This window comes from Lagopus muta, chromosome 7 (assembly GCF_023343835.1).
Source record: "Lagopus muta isolate bLagMut1 chromosome 7, bLagMut1 primary, whole genome shotgun sequence".
Taxonomy (NCBI): Eukaryota; Metazoa; Chordata; class Aves; order Galliformes; family Phasianidae; genus Lagopus; species Lagopus muta.
The window spans coordinates 44,532,915-44,554,722 of NC_064439.1; the positions used below are offsets into that span (position 1 = coordinate 44,532,915).

The 21,808-nt window shown below is 43.4% G+C and overlaps 1 protein-coding gene across 1 annotated transcript in view; it reads left to right on the top strand.

Annotated features, from left to right (window-relative positions):
* Nucleotides 1-216: 216 nt before the first annotated feature.
* The window catches only part of ARPP21 (cAMP regulated phosphoprotein 21), a 185,969-nt gene continuing 164,377 nt past the window's right edge, over nucleotides 217-21,808 (top strand). The window contains exon 1 of the mRNA XM_048952081.1: nucleotides 217-332. The gene's annotated coding sequence lies outside the window, so the exon portion shown is untranslated. The remainder of the gene's footprint in view (nucleotides 333-21,808) is intronic.

A 21,808-nucleotide genomic window follows, 5' to 3' on the forward strand; every position in this document is an offset into this window, starting at 1 on the left:
TTCCCTAAGGGCTGCTCGGTGGCCATATCATGCTCCTTTCTGGCTAATATTAGCCACGCAGCTGATTGTCACGGTTCGTGCCCTGCGACAGGTGCAGCAGGGCCACAGTGCTGGAATCCAGCCCGGCCCAGCGCCGCCGTTGGCAGCGGCCTTCCCATTATATCAGGAAGGGCTGTATCCCGTCGCCACCATGCCCCAGCCCCCCCGGCTCGCCTCAGCTGTCTGCGGGACGTGGAGCCAGACAGAGGGTGCCCTGGAAGAATCAGAGCTGTTGGTCTGAGGTGCCGAAAGCCGGCCAGTCTGGATGCGACCGCTGCTGCGTGGTGGACAGGGTAAGAAGGCCTCAGCACAGCCTTGCTGCTCATGGGGGGTGGGGGATCAACTGCAAAAAAAACCAAAAAAAAACGGTCAAAAACTCAGCTATCAGCACTGCTGTTGAGCAGATAGGGGTTGTGTTTGCTTGTGTGTCGGTCCTGGTTTCTTCTCAGCACAGCAAAACACCAGCACTTTGTTTTTTGCGTTAATTTTAATTGGCGTTCTCTAATTTTAGAATGCTCCTGTGCAAAATTACTTTCAATTCCAGTGGTGATTAGATGACGATGACGTGTTTTAATAATAAACATGGGAGAGATACAGAAAAAGAAATCAAATATGCTGACTGCACTTGTGGGAAGGGAGGTGAGAAGTACTGCTGCTCCAAAGTGAAAGTATCAGATTTGCCTGCTCAGGGCTCTGAGAGTTTCATGTATCCTTTGTTTTCTTTTTGAAACAGCAATAGCTTCTCTTGGTAAAAACAGCAAAATGTTGTGGTGTTTATTGAGCATAAAGTTTGGAGAGGAGGAGGGAAGTGCCTCACAGGGCACTCTGCTCTCTGCTGTGGTTATGTGACCCGCTCCCCAACCACGGGGAGAGGCAGGGCAGGCAGGCACACCAGAGGAGTTCTGCTCTAAAATGCTGACCAAGGCACAAGATTGGCTACTGCAGTGTTCCTAGACAGCTAGATTGATGCTTAATGCACTGGCACCAGGGGGAACCGCTCTCTTGGCTTTCGTAGACTTTGGATCAGCGCTGTCCTCGCTATTTCCATCTGTAGGTGAAATTATTTTCTGGGAAGCTATGGAATGAGTAAGCACTTGCTAGACCAAAGAAACACAGCACAGAATTGATGGGAAAGGTCCTGCCTCACAAGCATCGGGTGTCTCTAAGGCACAGTTTAGGTCTGAGTTTCTTTCTAGGAGATGTTTTTGCCTGAGACCATAAAATTAAGAGCATGATCTTTGTAAGACAGAAGGAAACTGTCTTATCTCAGTGCCACTCGCTACAGTTGTGTGTTGTGCCTGAAGGCACATAGAGGCTCTCCGTTGCACACAGGAATTTGTCTGGGGTCTGTGGATTCTTCCTGGCACTACCTCTGACTGAGGACACAGTGCTACTGTAACTCTACTACTGTCCTGCTGCTCGTCACCTCTCATAGCCGGTGCTGGGCTAGGGACCTGACATGGTGGTTTGGCAATGAGGACACTATGTAAACTATGGTAATCCCATACATCTCTTATGCTCTGACTCATGTTTTCAGCCAAGCCATTCTCTGGCATCCTGTCTGCTTCACAGTGCCAGTTCAGCCTGGTTTCTGTTCCCGTACTTTATGAAGCAGAATTTGCTGCACTTCAAAACAGAGGAAATGTAGGAGCTGCTGGGAAGGATTGGGTCATGGCTAAGTGCTGGTGTTGTGGTGATAGGAGACATGCTGGAAGCACAGAGAAAATACATGGCCGTCTCCTTTTGAAAGTCATGTATTTGCAGCTTTTAAAGTGTCTCTCCAAGCAGCTTGCAGAGAGGTCATTTGCAAGTTTGATGCCATCTTTTAAATGCAGTTTGTAAGTGGATTTCATAGCCAGTAAGGTCCCAAAGGAGAGCAGCAGTCTGGGTCCCTGCAAAGCTGGCTCTATTGCCTTACAAATTGTCTTGTATCCAGCTAGAGAAGAACAGGTGAGCTACACGGATCTCCAGTAGTGCCAGAGGCACAGATCAGAAAGTCCCAAAGACAGGGAGCATGGTATTTTGTTTGTGGTTCTTTTTGTTTGATTTGTTTCTTTTCTTGTTTGCATTTTTTTTTTCCTAACCATTATGGGCAAATGCTCAGAGTTGCAGAAGTTTGAGCAAAGTGCATCTCCTATTCTGCATGTCACTGATCTTGGGATACAAGTTAGAGGACATATCCAAATAAGTTTTACAGTTGACCTTTCATAAGGTCATGCAGTCATTGCTTTACCTGCATGATTCTTTTATTATTATTATTTTATTAAAATTATTTATCAGTTTCATAGGAAATAGACATTATGTTTATGGGCTTCTGCATCACATTAGGTAGTACGTTATTCTCGTAATTTACCCTGCCATCATAATCTAGTAATTTCTTGGGTATTTAGCTTGTAATATCACTGCAACATAATGAGAAAATCCAATTACATTTCTAAGCAGCACAGGAATCCCCTCTGATACTGTAAACACATTACTTGGTCAAGTTATTTTAATATGCTGATAAGGAAATAGAGTAATATATTATAATAACATGCATATTAAGGTACTGAAGAAGACAATTCCTTTTGCTTCATCAGCTATTACAAACATCTGCTATATAAAATCTAGGCCATGGGAACATATACATGTGTGCATTTGAGAATATGACTTGTATAACAGAACAGCGTGGGCTAAGTACTCATGAAGTCAGCCTTCTTAGGATCCTGATCTGCTGCTGCTGAGGCTGGTAATAGCCAGCCAGCAAGCAAGATACCCCTCTGTCATATATTGGCAATCCTGCACATCCTCCTTTCCCTTTCTGACACAGAAAATCTGATGATGGTCTGTCTGCTCTTCATCAGAGTCCAGAGATACAGAGCAAGGGAGAAAGGCTGTTTGGCAGGGAGGCTGGAAAGAGAAGACTGGGACAGATTTTCCACCAGATGCTCCCCAGAGCAAAGGCAATTTCCAGACAAGTTTATTTACAGCTACAGTTGTGTATTATTTGCAAACTCACACCTCCTGAAAAGCAAAAGAGGGAGGGAAAGTTACTGGAAACAGAAAAAAGAATGCATGAACAATCTTTCTGGCTATAGAGGGACTCTAGTTGGTTATGTGACCCATCCTTTGGGGAGGTCTGAGGAGGGCATACCCACCTGGAACTGACTCTGCTGAGCCTGTGCATCCTTTTCTTGTCTCATTTGTTATGAATAGCCTTTATCAGCAAGCCACGGCTATGGTAACATGTTCTCAGTATGACTGATTACCTTTAAATAGCTTTGTCTTGAATATAGTGAGATCTACCTAATGTTGGGTTTTCCAAGCAAGTTCAGACATCTGTCCCTTGCTGCTACAGTGATCATGATGACTGCACCTATGCTTATACGTCCACTTCTTCCCACAGCAGTTAAGAAAGGTTAAATAAAGGTCTATGTAAGCCAGCCTTTGGGCTAAAGGTGTCATCAGTGCATGTGCATGGAGGGGAGGACGGGAAGGTAGTCTGGCTCTTACCAGGGAAAGAAAAATCCATCTGCGACATATATTTATTTAAGGAATGAGGAGGTGATGTGTTTACAAAACAGACAGGTTGACACTTCCTACATTAAAGCAGTGTTGGTGGGGAAGGCTCATAAAGAAGATTCCCCTTTGAACTCCTTAAATATAGCTTGGTAACTCCAAGCAAGCAACATGGTAATGGAAGAATAAGAGGGGAAGCAGCAGCAGGGCCCAGCACCTGCACCTTCAAATCCCCGCACAGTGCAAAGGCCCAGAGCTGGAGCAGGGCAGGTGACTACCAGTGATGGATGATGTTGAGATCTCACAGAGAAATGATATAATAAATGGTTGGTCTGACACAGTAGAAAATGTTTGGATAGAAGTGGCAGGTAATAAATAAGCTCATGTTGCTATAGATTCTCAAGGCTGTGCTGTTGCAAAAATGCTTTCTGATTTTCTTTAAGGGAAAGAGGCAGGGGTTCATAGTGGGCAGGCATGAAGAAACTGTTTGCTGCATGCAGTTGGTGTAATCTAAGGCAGAACCAGACCCAAGTCAAGTATTCCTGCAGCTGTAGGTTCTCAGTTGTCACAGCTAAGGTTACAAAACAACTTCCCTTGTGTCTTGTCTAATGTCACTGTGTAGAGCTGAGGTTCCACTCTTGTATTTGTGTCTATAATACTTTCTTTTCTTGCACTTGTTATCAGGGCTGCCACGAAGATGGGGACAATCAGACAGTTTGCCTCAGGCATGGACACATTGTATGTGATGCATCAAGGGCCACAGGCTCAACTTCTGCAATTGGGTTTCAAAATGTTTCTATGTACCATTTTCCATAGAAATCAAATTTGATTTTTATTTCTTTTTTTACATTTCTGTATTATTATTTTTTTAATTTGAATACATTAAATAGACCTCTGTTGCTGCTGCTGCAATGGTAAGTTTGGTGGGTCTTCCAGATTAGTTTTTGCTGGATAGGTATATTATTGTTTGGATGCATCATTACAAAATTTATGAAGACTTGGATTAAGAAATCTGTTAATTGATTTAGTTGTTTGGAAGAGATTGCTCAGGAAGCAGATTAGCATAACAGTTCTTGATTTAAAAAAAAAACCAACACAAAGGAGTGGCTATATTTCTAGGATTTTGTAGTAGCCACAATCTCCTAAAATCAGTTAAAAAAAAAAAAAAAAAGCCCTCTTTATTTTCATGATAAATACTGAAATAATGCATAAAATATTCCACAGTTGTTTTGTTTCATACAACACATGAGCAGGTTAGTACACAGTCAAGGGACGAGGCTGCTAAAATTATCTGCATAGCTTCGGTGTTTAAGTACAACGTGACTTAGTGTATTTTCTGCAGGTCTCACTCTGTGTAATGACAGCTATCCAGTATTGATGAATAAATCAGAGGCCAGAGGAGGACATAATGATCCCTTCCAGAAGGGGTGCTGGTGCCTGCAATAGGACTAAAAGGACAATCCAAGAGAGTTAACATTTAAAAAGCCATCATTGAAGTTAAATGGCACAGTGCATGAGGTTTCATACATTTGTATCAGGGTTTTCAAACCTGTCATTTCAGAAAATTTGTAATTTCTAGTACACCTGATTTCATATCTTCTATTTTCTTAGCCATGGTAAGGGTTTCTGGGACTTGGCAGGGGGGGGATTATTTTGGAGCAGGCATGTCGTGACCTATCATTTGATTTACAGTACTGGGCAAAGACCCAGCAGTTACTACATAGATCCAATGAGTTTCAGCATTTAGAAAGCAAGATCTGAAAACAAAGATTTTTTTTTTCCTGAACCTGTCTCGTAACTACAGTAGCTTGATGTGACTGCATATTTTTTTGCTACTTCCTTTGCTTTTGCAGTACGCTAAGCCTATGCTAACTGGATTTTAGGATTACTTGCTGTTCAGCACGGTATTGGCGTCATAGGATTATAATGAGAGACTTTTCAACCGCTGGAATATACAATATTAAATCCTGCACTATACTTTCTGTAGTATTGCATTATGTTCCCCACTCATTAATCTGTTGGCCTGTAAGCCCTGTGTTTCTTACTATCAGATAACTGTTTTGTTACAGATAACCCTAATAGGGCTAAATGTTGTTGATTTTATATGTGAGGAAAGAAAGGAGCTGAAGGAAATGCTTGTAGGGGAAGTAGATAATTATATATGCAATGTATAGTTCCAAAATCAAGTTTATGTTAAGTATTTATTTGAGAGGTAAAGTAAATTTCCCTTGAAGATGAATAGCTACTAGCACTGGTTCAATCTGTTTTGCTATTGTTCTTTTTGTTTGTAGATTTGACCTGCCTTGCAGACTGGCTGTGAATATGGTTATCCTTAATTTACAGATGAGTGATCCTGGGTGATACAATTTGTTGGAGATCATAGAAAAAAATTTAAGAGGGGAACACCACATCTGCTGCCACCCATGCTGTGTTCTCTTTGACTTTCCAAATAACCTTTTGTACAGCCACCCATTAGTGGCCATGAAGGAGGGTCGATACGGAGGGGCTTAGGAAAGTGCTGCTCCCGCAGCAGGCTGCAAGCAGCACACACATATGTGGCATAGAATTTCAACCCTATTGCTGTCTTTTTGCTGACAGCGCAGTAACGAAACAACACCACGCTATTCCCAAAGCTGCATGGACGTTACTAATGCCAATGAATAAGTAAAGCTTATCTGTTATGACATGAAATACTTGTATATTATGCACAGACTTGTGTATAATGCAAGATCTGATGCTGTTAAATAAGGAAATCTCTTCTTGTTTTCTTTTCGCTCAAGAAAAAAATGCACACAGGGTGAAAAAGTCCTTGTGACAGTGTGACAGTGGTGAGAGCAGGACACAAGGCCAAGAGCTCCAGGCCCCAAGTGGGTGAGGCAAAGAAACAGCCATGAGGAGTGGTGTTGGCTTTGGCATGGCCCAGGCAATGTGGTGATAGCTCTAAGATCCTTAGTGTGTTTGACTTCCAAAGGGAGGGGAATTGGAGCACAGATTACTTTTTTAGAACTTGTATCTAAGGAAAACTGTACTAGAAGAACGTTGCCAGGAAAGCTTACTTTGTGGAGGTTTGAGCAGCTTTCTTGGCTGTGTTTGGGTACAGGAGAGAGGAGCTCTCAATGTGGATTTCTCTGCCTTGCTCTCACTCCTCCTCACAAAATCTTCTGCATCACAAAGTGTCTTCACAGAATGGCATGGCAGAGACACGGTTGGTTTTGGTGGCAGGTTATGGGATGTTTTCCAAGCAGAGATTGCATGAGCTACACCATCCTGAGTAAACACTCTTATGTCTGGCCCCTGGAAAGGGAGATAAAACAGTCTTAAACGACCAGTTTTGTTGACAAATAACTCAGTTTGTGATACATGAGAGATCTGGTGCTTTTTGCTGAGAGAAAACAGATCTGTGCCATAGTAAAAGCAGGTGACTCACTGCATGGAAAGAAAAGTCAGAAATCAGAAAATGCCTTGTGAAAAGTGTTCGAAGGCAGTGTGGGGCTGATACCATTGGTGTCTTGCTTGTTTCATTCTAAGCCACCAGCTGTGGTCAGAGGCATCCCTGCACCACGCAGATTCAGGGCTATCAGCTTCACTCTTCGTCCCAGATTGTCTCATTGTGAGGAGGTAGGAGACTAAAGGATCATCTAGCTTAGATCTCGCTTAGGATCCAGGCAAGCAGCAGGGCTACTGGAGAAGAAACAGGACATAAGTACAAATAGCCCTCTCCATGCCACAGCTCCTCACTTTAGGGCACTTAGAGGTGTAGGGACTTCCTGAATGGCGTGGCATCCCAACCACCGTGTTTGTTAGACGTGTCCCTCATGAATTTGCTTTCAGGTTTATTTTATACTTTTGGCCCTCTATACCACTCCGTGGCAGTGAGTCACAATTCAATTATACCTTGTGCCAACAGGTTCAGTGCTGCGTTGGAACCAGCAATTAGTACTTGCAGTGGTGATGCATTGAGACATTTTCCGTGTGAAATGTACTTTTCATCAGCACTACCCCATGAGGGGAGCTGCCTGTTGAAGCTTGCAGGAGATAGCAGTTCCAAGGGGGAAGGGGCCAGTGCCAGCTGATGAGCAGCACCACAGTGAGAGATAGTGAGGCACTGTCAGCGTGGGGCTGCTTGCTTTGTACTACTTGGCTCAAGAACAATTACAAAATTCACGTTGCTTGCTGAACCCCAACTGCTTATTTGATTCACTGTGGTCATGGAAACACCTGACCTATTTACACCTTGAGCAGAACGATAGGTGATTGGTGGAGGTGGGGTGGGAAGAGGTAGGATGCATTGAATTTGGATTTTAGAGACATTTAATTAAGGCAATATACGTGCATACATGCTAGTGATGCACAGTGAGAGGACACTGGTCTGAGCAGGCCATGGCTTCTGTCTCAGCTCAGCTACAGCTCTGCAGGTTCTCTGAGCAATCATGATTTGCCCAGAGCCAACGTTCCATATATGTAAAATAACATTCACTTCTCGCCCAACATTTCCAAAGGCTTGTCACTGGCTTTCTCAGGTCTTAGGGGAATTCAGCCTTCTGTCACTTTGACAGTGTGCTATGTCATGCTCTCTCTGCAACATCCATCTCTGAACAGGCTTCTATTCAGAGAAACCTGCTTGCTGTAACTGGGAAGGAACAGGAAAGTGTCATTCTGCATCTGAGCTGCCCATGCACCTTATGACTCTGTGGTACTACTTGTCTGTCTCCCAGTGCAGCCAAGAACATGGGAATGAGCAACATAAAGTCGTTTGAAAATAGCATGCTAGCAGGTTGTGAGAGGTGATCCTCTCCCTCTACTCTGCCCCAGTGAGAGCTCATCTGGAATACTGCGTCCAGTTCTGGGCCTCCCAGTGCAAAAAAGGAGAGCTCCTTGAGAGAGTCCAATCTCATGTATGAGGAAAGGCTGAGTAAATTGGGTCTGTTCAGCCTGGGGAAAAGAAGGCTGTGAGGGTATCTGATCAGTGTTTACAAATATCTAAAGTGCAGGAGGCAATTGGACAAGGCCAGACTCTTTTTGGTGTGTAGTGACAGAACAAGGAGCAATGGCTTAAACTCAAACATAGGAAAGTTCCACACCAATATGTGGAAGAATTTGTTTACAGTGTGGGTGACAGAGCACAGGAATAGACTGCCCAGTGAGGTTGTGGAGTCTATGGAGATATTAAAGACTCATCTGGATGCACGCCTGTGCAACCTCCTGTAGGAAGCCTGCTTCAGCAGGGGGCTGCACTTGATCTCCAGAGGTCCCTTCCAACCCCTGCAATTCTGTGATTCTGTTTGGCCACATTGAATGGAGCAGGAGATGTCGTTTAATTGCAGCTCAGGCTCTTGCTTAAGGTTCCCATGGCAGAATAATGCTGTGTAAGTCAGTGGAATCTGAGTGGGGCAGATGTCAGACTGAGTTTTGATACTCCTTGCCTTCGTCAGGCCAGCACAGAATATAGCTGACCTTCTGAGGACGCGTATTAATATAAAAGGGCAAATTAAGGAATGGCAGTTACCTTAAATGGAACCCTGGCTGAAGGAAGAAGAGATCTGCTGGAGAGAGGAAGATATTAAAGTCTAGGTATAAAGAACTCTGCAGGTACAAGATAATCACGTATTAAGAATGAAAGGAGCTTCAAGACTTTAATGATCTGTTGGGAAATCTTGAGGAAGAAAGGATGATTGCATTCAGTATTAGTGAGAGAGAATCTTTAATATCCCCAAAGCATCTGATTAATAACCACAGCATCAGACCTCAGGAATGCATATCTGGTAGCTCTTAAAGATGAAAGCTCCCCCTCTGTATGCTTAAAAAAATATTTTTTTGATTGCATTTTTCAGAACCATTCATGTTCTGGCCGGTAACAGTTTTTATCCTAAGAGTAAGGGTTGACTGAAGAACAAACTGTGCAAATTCTGTTCTCAAACACCAAAACTAGAGAGAAAATACCATCTGTCTCCTCTCCAGCCTACTCTCCCTGGTCCCGCCAATGCCTTCTAGTGGAAAAACAGTTAAGCTAGTCAGGAAGCTACTAACGTGGCCAACAGCAACGGAGTGTAACATAGTGGTCTGTGTGTGCAGAAGGACTGCTGCCTCTCCCCAAAGAGGAGGTCTAAGTCCTGGTCCGGGAGCTCAGGCAGGGTGCTCCCACTGTCGTGATGCTGGGAGCTTGGTGGGATGCCTCTACCACAGCAAAGGCTTTCAGGTGGCATTCCTGAGAGCCTTCCCCTCGCCCTGCTACAGCAATCAGATTGATGGAGTTTTGACAGCAGCTGTGACTCAATCCAGGAAGAAATCCACTTGAGTGCTCATTAACACTTTAGCGTCATTTACATTTTTCCCAGTCAGGTGGATATTTTGTCATGACAGGGTGCAGGCTGTTTCTTTTGCCCGCACAAACATCGTTTCTACCTGGAAGCTCCTGCCAGAAGCTTTACATCTGGCTGACTTCTGTTTCTGACTTCTTTATTTCCTCTTCCTCATCCTAAGTGACTGTCTGGGTTTTGGAGACTAGTTACACAACGCTGCCTTCTCCCTCCTCCAGCGTTGCTGAGTGTGTTTCAGGGCCATGGAGGAGGAGAGGCTGACGTGCTGAGCTACCTTTGCCCATCCACTTGTGACTGGGGTGTAATAAGTACAGTTCTCAGCAGAGACTGCTGAGAATTTTCTGCCAAATTGAATTTTTCATAAACTGATTATTGCAAAGTGCTCTTGGCTGAGGAGAGTTTAACACCTTTCTAACACAGCGCAGCGAAAAAGAGAGTTACTGAAATAATAATCCCCTTCTGGATCCTTGGCCAGGATTTTGGATTTGCCAAGAAACTGCTTCCACCCCCATTCTCTCACCCCTTAGTAAGCCCACTGAAGGTTTTTAAGCAGGCATTATTGGTTATTATTGGTGCAGGCATAGGGAGAGTTGTTCTCTGCTGGTGTAAAGCAGCCTACCTCCATTGATTTCAGTGCACTGAGTTGCTTTAGTACTGTGTGGGTGATCATATGATTCAGAGGCAGCCGATAAAGTTGACAGCAATCTACCCTCAATAACTTAATCTTAGCATTTTAATCCAAAGACAGCTATGTAGCCAAGGGAAGGAGCTGACTGAGCTACTCAGTTTATCTCAGAATTTCTGCTTTGTGTTTTCTACTTGCAAAATAATCATCCTGAGCATTTTTGAGATATAGTCTGTTCACTCCTAACTCCACGTCAGTGGCTTGTCAAACAGGTAGGTGAATTTGGCTACTTAAAATGTGATGTTATCTTTGGTGCCTGACTGCAACCAATTGCAGAAGACAAAGAATAAAGTCCCACCTGCAGGTGAATGCTGTCGCTGGAGTCTCCAGAATATATTTATCTTGCATGATTGTCTGCAGAGGGGTGAACAGAGAACAGGTTGCAGCTGAACCAGAGATGCTATTTGCAATTGGCCCAAATCACGTTTTGAGCTCAAAAAATACTTACCAAAAGCGTTATTTTGGATGAACCATATCTCTTCAGTTTAGCTACTTGAGGCTGTGCCCACTCAGCTTCTGTAGAGGACCTGGTTCATGGTGGCACTTTGGTGGGAAATCCAGCTGGATATTCCAGGGGTGGGCAGGGATCCCATGGCGCAGACCTGACAGAACAGGTGCCAGAAGTGAGCAGTGCTTTTAAAAATTAAATGAATTCATCATTCTAAAAGCCATGCCCCTCAGATCACCTTTCCAGCTCCTAGCTTTGAGCAAATAGTACCTTCACCACAGCAACAGGGGGAGAGCGTGTCCTTATTTGTTATTGTATTTCCTTTCTCTTTTCTTAATATTTGAGTCGTTTAAAATATGACGGGGCTTCACACACGTTGGTGGCACAGATCCAAGAGAAAGCCCACGCTCTGCCAAAGGGGAGACGTTTAGGAAAGTGCCAAGCAACAGAACAAAGGCACAGTGTGCCTCCAGCTCACTGCCACCGAGATGCTATGAAATAATCCGTACATTGCACAGGACACATATGGACAATGTGGTCACAGTTTAAAGCTATGCCATCTGTCTGGGGAAAACTGAATGGTTTTGATCTGCTCCCAAAATGAAAACAGAAGCAGGAGTGCTGGGGCTTGGATTCTGCTGGGGGATGCAAACAAGCCTGGTGTTCCCGAGCATCCAGGAGAGCTGCTTCTGCTGGGAGAGGGCGGCTGGGCTGCTCCGAGGGGCAGGCAGGAGAACTGCTTCCACATTTGCAAGAATCATGAATTAATTAACATAGTGCGGATATTTATAATTCAAGTGTTTCTGCTGAGACTGAGCAACTTGAATCTTTCTGTGGGCCAAAAATTTACAAAAGCTAGGGAAAAAAATAAACAGCGTGAGGTCAAGAACTTTTTCTTTTCACTGATGAAAATGCCTTTTTGCTGTCCATTAGCATCCATTTTGAAATGAAAAGCCATTTTGATTTGAAAAATGAACCTTTGTAATTAAAAGTGAATTTCGGTATGACGTTTTAACTGATGTGGGATGTTCACTGAAAGTGACCTAAAACCAGTGCCAAACCCTTTCAAGAAATCCTTCATTGAGTACCTTCAGCCAGCTCTTAGTGCGTGGGAGTTATCTACACCAGTAGGAGTTCTGCCCTTAAGCCAGAAAATGCACATCATGAAAGCCTGTCCTTTTAGTCAGATAATTCATAAATATTAAGGGTAGTTGTTTGATGTGATCAACGAGATAAAAAATCACTACGTGGTAGGATAGGAACAACGACAGCTATGAGTGCACTATGGTTAAGTGCCCAAAACCTTTGACAATATATATATATATATTTCTATTTAATTAGCTAAGGAGGAGAGGAAGGAAGTTTGACAGTTTCATTAAAAAAAGAAATGAAAAAACGCCTTCATGTCTTTAAAAAACGTAAGCTCCTCCTAAGCAGCCATGGTGGCCAAAAATAACGAAGCCTTGATTGCTTTGCTGCAACAAGAACGTCTGTCTGCAATGTAGCTCTAGAGAGCTGAGAATCTTGTTCTTTTCCTGGGAGATGAGCGAGGAAGAATGATGGCACATTTCAGTCCCTGCTGTAGGTCTCTCCCATTGTGTCCATACGTATGAAATGCAGTTTGAATTGGCCTCCAGAAGGACAGGGGACACTGTACCTGTCAGGTAGCATCACCTAAATGCAGCTTGGATGTAGCCGGAACTGTAACGTTTCAGGTTTTCCACTGCCTACACTTGCTGGGAGAGAGAAGAAATTTAGTTCTTCAGGTTCATTTTTGTGTTCTCACCTTTGTTAACGCACGTATCAGACCTAGGGAGAAAAATCTCTGCATTTATTTCGGAGAAAAATAAAAAAGCTGAAGTGTTGTTTTCATTCTGAATTGGGAACAAAACTGCTCTTGACTTTCAAGGCACAGAATTCTAAAAATTCACTTAGCATCCTATTTCACTGGCTTTTCAGTTCTGCATTTATTTTCCGTATCCTTCTCTAGAATATCAATAGCACACAGTACTGGTTTGGGTCTTTCATTTGGTCTTTTCTGCAATAGCTGAAATACTTACTTTAATCAATTCTTTTTTTAAACCTCAGGAGCAGCTGTTACTTGGTGTTGACTAGCACATCTTAGCATTGCCTGCAGATCACAGAGGTTTTTTTTCACATTATGGCTGAAAGCTTTTCCCCTTAGCTCAATCTTTTCTATAGGTGCCTATTTAAATGCCATTCATTCAGATTTATAAAAGAATAAAAGTGAAGTAGGCCCTCTATTTTGTGTAGCACGATTCTGTTAGACCATATAATCCAGTATCAAATATTTCTTTAGATGCCTTGTTTCATTTGAAACATTCTTCTGCTCGGAGGCACCAGGCAGGCCCCTTGGGCAATTTGTTTCCAGTCGAGAGATATTAATGTTCCTATCTGATAAAGCGTTGTTGTTTTCCTCAGTTCCATCTTCCTGGGGCACTGAGATTGTGAATGCAACAAGTATTGATGAACGAGGTGCTCGTGGAGCCAAACAGCAAACCCACATCAGTGAGAACAGCGTGACCTGATGTAGAAACAAGAGTCGTCTCCTGATCCACCAGTACACGCTTTGCTGCAAAGTCCACCCTTGTTTACCAGATGGCTATACGACAAATGTAGCGCTCGTCATTTCTGACCCGTGCCTATGAAAAATGGGCTTAATTTTCTATCTGATGGCCACGACCTTTTATCTATATTGCCCAGCAGTATAGATGCTGGATGTCACATGTACGTATAGTATCTTAAGTGATAAACAATTTGTTTTTGCAGTTTGGCCAGCATCATGTGTTAATTAGACCGTGGCTGTTTAGGCACCTGAAACAAGCAGTGGGAATTTAAATTCTTCTGATAAAAGGATTTATTTCTAATGAGTCTCGACATATAATGAGTTCCAACCGGGGGAGACTGACCATTAGTGGATGACTCACAGCATTACCGTAAAGATCAGAGTCACATATTTAATTTTATAAGGCTTACATACACTTAGTGAGAGCACAGGTTCTAGAAACAAATCTTTTGGTTCCAGTTTTGTTACCGTATTAGATTTCACACAGTCCTCCTATGCCTGAGAGTAAACACGTAGGACACAGCAGACTATTTATTTTGTTTCACTTTTTTATTGCTCTTCCTCTCTCCAGTTTCAAGAGGAAAAGAAGCTGAGTTTTTAATATTGTGAGAATGCTCAGCCCTTTTCAGCAGGGAGATGTCAGAAGCAGCTGCAGACCTAAATGAAAGAAGCTCATCTCTGGAAATTTGCTATGCTGTAATAAATGCAGGCTTCTGCGGGTGAGCTGCTGATGGCCCTTTAATGTCTTTATGCTCCAGCACTACTCAAAGACACCACACTGCCTGCCCTCCCTCCCTTCCCCGCGGCTCCCTGCACCCCCTGCCCACCCAGGGTTAGGATTTGACTGTGCCAAGTTGAGAGTTCACCACAGTGCTCAAGGACCAGGCTGAGTCTGAAGGAAAGGGCTGCTGCCTGCTTTTATCATGCAGGCAGAAGCTTGCATTCACTTCAGACTGATATGCTCCTTTACTGACATATTTGCTCAAGACGTTTCATTCCTGAGTCGCAGTCATATATCACTTATTGTCAGTGTGCAATACAGGGGTATGCAAATCTATGTGTTTTGTTTAAGTAATGTATGCCACGCAAGGAGGAATGCATTTCCTCCACATCCTGGTGCAGTATTTCCCCAGTTAGAGGTGCACCACTTGTTTGATTGAAACTCAAGAATTGCCTTCCAGCCTCCAAGCCTCTGCTCTTTCTAAGCTACATTGGGAGCACTGGCACCTAGCAGCCTGGAGCCTGGTGAGGTGTTAAAGGAGCAGGATGGATTCCCCAGAAACACATTTACAGCTGGGAGGTGAGGACAGCATGTGCAAAGCTTGGTGAAAGGATCTCAGAGTCTGAGTGAAGCTTTGGGAAACCATCTGGGCAAAGAGCAAACTGTTGTTTAGAAGCCTTAGCAAGCGTTGTAGAACTGCTGTGCCCAGCTGTGATTCACCATGGGGGTATGTGAGTAGTTGGGTGGCAGGTGAGAACTGAGGGCAGAGGAGAGTGAGGCTGATGGGCAGCATTGAGGGAGTGTGGAAAAGCTTGGGCTACCAAGTCTGATGGACAGGGATATTGCCTTGATAAAACAGCATGATAGTTTGGATTATTCAGAGATTAGCAGCAGAAATGCAAGAGTTTTGTTCACTGCTGTGTAGCATTGGGAATAATGCAGCATAAAATCCCAAATCTCTCTGATAGAGAAGGAAAGAAACCAATTGTTGGGATCCCTCTCAGCCTAAGCAATTGCAGGTTTGCAGCAGTCTCCATCAGTTGACCTGACTCAGGAGGGCAGGAGCATGAGCAGCACCAGAGCCCTGCTGGTTGCTGACCTGTAGGATGGAGGAGACCTAAATCCATCTCATGACAGGGGAGAGAGAAAGAGCCCCAGGGGAAGGCCTACAGTAAGCACCAAATGGTATGGCAGTGATAACAACTGCTTCCCTAAGGCAAGTCATGTTCTGGGAACCTCTACATGTCAGCCTGTGCCAGCATGTGAGGCCAAGCAACCACCCTGGAGAGAGAGGTAGGCTTTGGAGCCTGGAGGAGGGGATGCAGTGGGGGCAGAGGACAAGGAGAGTGCCTACATGCCTACAAATGCCCATGGTCGGCAGGTGGAAGGCAGTTGCTACCTATTCAAAAAAGCTCGTTTTCTTTCAGAAGCGCAGAGCCCTCACTGAACTTATGTAGCACTCAGTTGGCAATGTAGTGTAATAAAGGAAAGAATCAGCAATCATCACTGTAATGAAACTTCAGATTTTCCATAGCTTGGAATATTACAGTAAAATACCACCAAAAAGTGAGTTGCTCTGACTGACATGATAAGTATTAACATTGGGAAATCATTTTTCTGTGTTAAATTTCCCTTACATTTTTTATTTCAGATGCTGTTTTTACATCAGTTTCATTTTTTTCAGACTCAAATAGTCCCTTACATAAGGCTTTAGCTGCCCAATTTCTTCTGAAGTCACTCATTTGTTCTTCTGTTGTAGGAAACTTGTTGGTCGCTAGGATATGCCAAGAAAATAAAACAGACATTTTGCTCTTTTTCCCATCATGCCACCCAGCTGTCCCAAAGTGTCATTGCTCTTTAATACCAGAGATTTTAATGCAGAGAGAGAGAAATAGAAAGAGACTACAAGTACCTTTACGTGGGGCAGTTTGCCACTTGGCACAAGCCTTGGCTTGAGTCAGTGTTTAATTGTATTTGCTGATCATAGCTCTGACCTGAATAAATTTAGATTGATGATGTCTATTAAGAAAAGAAGAGGGGAGAAGCACAACAAATTCACACTGCAAGGTGCCTGAGTGCTTTTAAAATTTTTATTTTTCCTTTTAAAATCAAGAGCCTGGGAAATCAAAAACATCCACATAGTATTGATTGGAAGTACCAATTTACCAAATATGTGCAAAATCCAGATGTAATTCATCCCTGATGTTGCAGCTGGGATGAATTTTTTCCAAGATCTATACAAAATCCTTTAATTCTCTGGTTTGACAAAGACAGGCAAACAGCCAGGTTGTACTGCACGTGCCAGGCACTGTGGGCTGTGGTTCCTTTTTGTCTAAAGTGCCCTCATTGTTGTGAAGGATTTTCTATGGCATTGTACGCATAAGCAGTCAGTGTAGTTCATTCAGCCTAAAATACTGTTGCCATTAGCTAATGGTGACACATTTTCATATATATATATATATATATATATGTATTTGTTTGCTGTACTGCCTTTGCCCATGATCCTGCAAGGTGAAATTCATCTGTTATCTACTCTGTGAGAATGGGGTACCGCTCTGCAAACTGGAAGCTGAACTATGAAATGAGAAATCTTTGTGTTGCTTACTCAAGGTGCATTGCAGCATCCCTTCACCTGGATGAAAGCAGCCAAAGAACCAACACAAAGGCTGCAGGCACAAATCTTCCCAGATTCTGGCGGGAGAAGTGCAGCTCCAGCAGCCTGAAGTTTCTTCTGGAATGGTTTGTCTGCACCTCATCAGGGGTCCCATGCAGCTGTGCCATGCTTGTGAGTTCTTTTGCAGAACAAGAATCCAGTTCTTTTCAGCAAAACTGTTTCCAGGTGCAGACGTCAAGCTCTGAACTTGATTCCACGTTCCCAAGAGCTGCCGCAGCTGTGGCAACACTGCCAGAAAGTGATAGCAACATTAAAAAATGTTTTCTGTAGCTCGTTTTCTCTTAGAATTAATGGTGGCTGTTTAAAAAGCCAAAATGCCAAAACCAAGCCGGAACGCCATTGGGAATTTGACATTTGGCACAGCTGAGGCAGGCTCCAGATCATGTGCGTGCATGGGATGGGACAGATTTTCCTTGCAGGAGTGATTCTGGGCTTTATTTTCAAATTTTCCTTCTTGTTCTCCAAAGGAAGTATGAGAAATAAGGATAGATCATGTGTAAAATACCAGGTGGAGTGCTGCTGCTTTAAGTCTTTCATCCTTAAATTGAGAAGGATGTCAGGAGTTTCATAAAATCCAAAGGATGTCTTTGTTCCTCTGGCAGGGCAGCAATAAAATCAGCAAAGGCCGATGTTGACATATGGATCCCTCACTCCCAACATACAATGGGAAGGCATTCTATCTCCTCAGTAAACGAGGCGGTCAAAGAAGTTCACTTTCAAGAAATTAACCAAAATTATGGCACATGGAAAGTACTGCAGATTAGCTTTTCTAAGTTCATTCAATGCTAAACAGTCAGCGTGAATGGCAGGCAAGAAGAGGGGAGCTGGTTGTGTTGTGCCTGGCGTTTAGGTAAATGCAGGTGAGATGTCGTGAATCCAAATCTTCTGCTGTAAGGGAGCTTCACTGCATCCCCAGAGATGCTGGCAGCCAGAGTAACTGGCTGTGGCACTCTATGCTGCACGCTTGGCCCCCACTCTGCACCAGACATGTTGAGTATTTCCCTTTTCCTTGACCTCACTGAAAAGCCTGAACACGTGGTTTGTTGTTTCTGGATGAGTAGCATAGATGAAAGCCTCAGTAGCAGTGAATTATTAGTATTTGTGGAGGGAATTATTAGTATTTACAGTGCCTCTGGTAAACTTTGCCAATAATTCATTGTGGTGTTTTAATTAAAGAGAGCAGTCTGTAATTAGCAAAGGGATGCTATATTTTAGATCTGTGAGGGTGATGAGACTCTGGAACAGGTTGCCCAGCGAGGTTGTGAATGCCCTTCTCTGGAAGCATTCAAGGCCAGGCTAGAACTGGGCTTTGAGGAACCTAGTCTAGCGGAAGGTGTCCCTGCCTAAGCAGAGGGGATTGAAACTAGATGATCTTGAAGGTCTCTTCCAACCCAAACCACTCTATTTTATGAACCTATGATTTTTTGTATTAATCATTGGTGCTGTACAGAGTTATATTCTCAGTTACTTGTAATGCTCTTTTGCATATTTTTTCCACTTTCAGGGTGGAGTTTGCTGTTTTCTTAAGACACAGCCAGCCAGACACAAGGCTCTGCTTAATGTCAGTGCAGTACTGCACATGCAAGTTGTTCTGAATGCTCTTGAGAGAGAGGAAATTTCAGTTGTTGGGCTTTAAGGTTTCATGCTTTACTTCTTCTGCAGTGTAACTCATCTGCTGGAGCTAAGGCATATCAGTTATCAGTGTAAAGACCTAATTGTATGGGAACTGTTGAGTCACAGCCTGCACCACTGATTGATCACCTGAGGCAAGCACTGAATCAGCCCTGGGAGCACAGGTGAAGGCGATTCAGCTGTGTGACCGAAGGGATGGAGCCTGGCTGCACCTCCTAGACCCCATTTAAGGGCTGACTGCCCCTGGGGAAGGGTCTCTTGCTGGAGATCCCTTCTTTTGGAGTTTGCTGTTGTGAGCTTAGGACATGGGTGAGCATTTCGTTTTTGTTTGTCTCTTTCCACCATGGAACCTCTCTGACTATGAATCTGTAAAATACCATCCTAACCACATCGCTCTTCCAATTGTACATTTGTTAATTGGACCCTAGTAAAGACCCAGTGGTAACAACAGAGCAACTTTCAAGGAGGATGTATTGTTCTGTTTTCTACTTTGGAGATGTATGTATTAAACTACAGAAATCTAGCTCAGAATGACCATAGATGTTAATTTCCTACCCGATGCCAATAACCATTCATCTATGTGTGCTGTAGAGACAGCAAGAGACAGTCTTGAAGACCGTTTCCTCCTTAAATAGGCTGTGTCGCTGTGAAAGGGGGTGGAAAAATTCCTGAGGAGCTTCACACTATTGGTGTTAGCACTTAACACCTTTCTTGTGTATGACAGGGCATGTGAAGGAGGTGCATGGCCACCTAAGCTCCCTGCAAAAAGTAGAGGAAAATGGTTCAGAGCTGTCAGTGGTACAAGGCTTATGTTTGTTCCTTGCTGTTGTACACACACACTGCAACCTCTTAACTGGTAGCTCCTAGACTTTAATTTTCAGGCTAGGTCTTTGCAGCTCTCGCTGGGCTGGTGGAAGCATTCCTGCAGAGCACAGCTTCACAGAGAGGCTGCAGAGTTAGTCTGAATGCTAATGGCAAGTGCAATTGGGATAGATGGGAGTGGAGGAGGCTCTTCTTTCCAGAGATGTCTCTATCTGGGTGCAATTAGTGTGATCCCACCAGTGCTATTCTTGATCTGTTCCTAAGAGCTGGGAGAAGCAGCAATGTGGCTCTGCCTTGGAGCAGGGAGCGCACTGCGTGTCCAGCCAGCTCAGTGGTGCAGCCCAGGGAGATTTTTCCAGCCTTGTTCTCCAGTATCTGCCTTCACTACTGCCTTACCTCCTTCCCACAAATCGACATCTGGGTGTAATTGGAATTGTTTATTTTGAAATCATTGGGAAACATATATATTTTTAAATCATTTGGAAAAAAAGAAAATTAATATGACGCTGTTTTGTATCACTTTTAATTTCCCCATTTATTCTTACAGATATCAGTGTAGCCAGGAATTAAGATGAGCTCATCAACTCTGAGGAACCTTCTCAAACACCCTCACCACCTTCCCTTCTACCTCCCCTCCCACCCAGTGATTCAAAACCAAAGACCTTTCTTGAGGGGAGCACTCACCTGTGCTTCATTCGAGATGTAAGGATTAGAGATTTGGCCTTCAATGCTTTCTTAAATAGGAACTGTCAAGTGAATCACAGCCTTGTGAAAATCCCTGGCAGGGAAATGTGGATTCTGGGGCTCCCAGATGGTTAACCATGCCCTTGTTCTGAGCTTCTCTGAAGAGTGCATGGAAGGATTCACAGCTAGAAATCCTAGCGCCTGTCTTTATTTATTTATTTTATTTTGGCAAGCTTCCTTTGCCTGCTTGATCGTGATTCTCTCAAATGGAGAGCGAGTGAATGTTAGTGTTTACCAAGCAGTAAATACTTCATTGTATCAATGCATTTATAAGCTCATGCAGATTTCAAGGCACTGGAGAAGGTCCTGGAGGTGTCCCTCTCACTTACTGTTGCCTGAAGGGAAGAATGGCAAGGCAGAGGGAAGAGAGCAAAAGATAGAAAGGGGGAAAAAGGGGAAAAAAATAAAAATAAAAATAAAAAATTAAGAAGCTAATAACAGTGAAAGCTCGCTGCCTGGGCTATATCTCTTGCTGTGTTTGAATGATTTTTCTTTGTAGACAGCTTTGCACACTACTATTTTTAGAATCCCTTTAATAATTGAGCTGTAGCGATTGTGCTCAGCAGTTAGAACAGGCAGGGAAAATAGCATCTCAAAGAAACAGTGTGCCAGGGTAATAATTTAAATCAAACTGCATTATACTGCATCGCCTTCCCCCCCCTTCCCCAGAAAGGTGAAATGCTGCAGAGCCCTGAACACAGGGGAAAAATGAAAATTGGGCAAGTTTACAGCACGTAATAAAATCCATCAAGAGAGTTTATGTCTTAGAGGTGGAGCAGAGGAAGAGGTCAGCTGCTAACGAATTGCTGCTGCTGCATGCTTTAAAATGGGGCTACCTCAACTTCCACCATCAGCTGTGAGCTAGGAGAGAGCAGCCTGGCTGTACTTGCAGTGAGAGACTTGCCACAGAGGAGAAGCTTTTGTCAAACCATGCCAAAACAAGCACAAAATCCAAAGGCACACAGGAAAATCCAGTAGTGCTTCCTATGTTTGCTTTGCTCAGTTAAGGCCTGGCTGTGCGAGCCGGCTGGTGCCATCCAGCACAGAGCTGAAAGAATGCTCTGCCCTCATCAGTTGTGTTGTATGGCTGGGACAAATAAAATCCTGCTTGCCAATACTGATTGCAACCTCCAGTCCTTCTCTTCTTATGAGTAGGGTGAGGCATGGACAGCAAATCCAGAGTAAATGTGTGAACGTGTAACATCACTTGAAAATGCAGGACAATAGCCATGATGTCAATGTTTAGATTAGTACAGACTATTTTGATTTGTAGTGAACTTTGTCTAACCAGACACTTAACAACATTTGAAAAGGTTAGCAGTTGCTGGTATTATCATATCTTAGTGATACTGGAATGTAATACTCTTATTTCAAACAGAATTTGATAATGTTTTTGGTTTTCATTATTTTGTGACAGTATTTTTACTACTGGTATGCCCAAGCCTGATGGCATGATTAAATCCTCTTTAAGATTTTGAGGAATTAGCTTTGCAGTTCCAAATTGGTTGCCTTGTCTTATGTTAATACGCTTCATTACTATACAGACAGAAAATACTTTGAAACAGAAAAAGAATATAAAAGTATTATGATTAGCACTAAGTAGTGGCTGGCTTTAAAGATAGAAAATCGGAAATTTTCTGT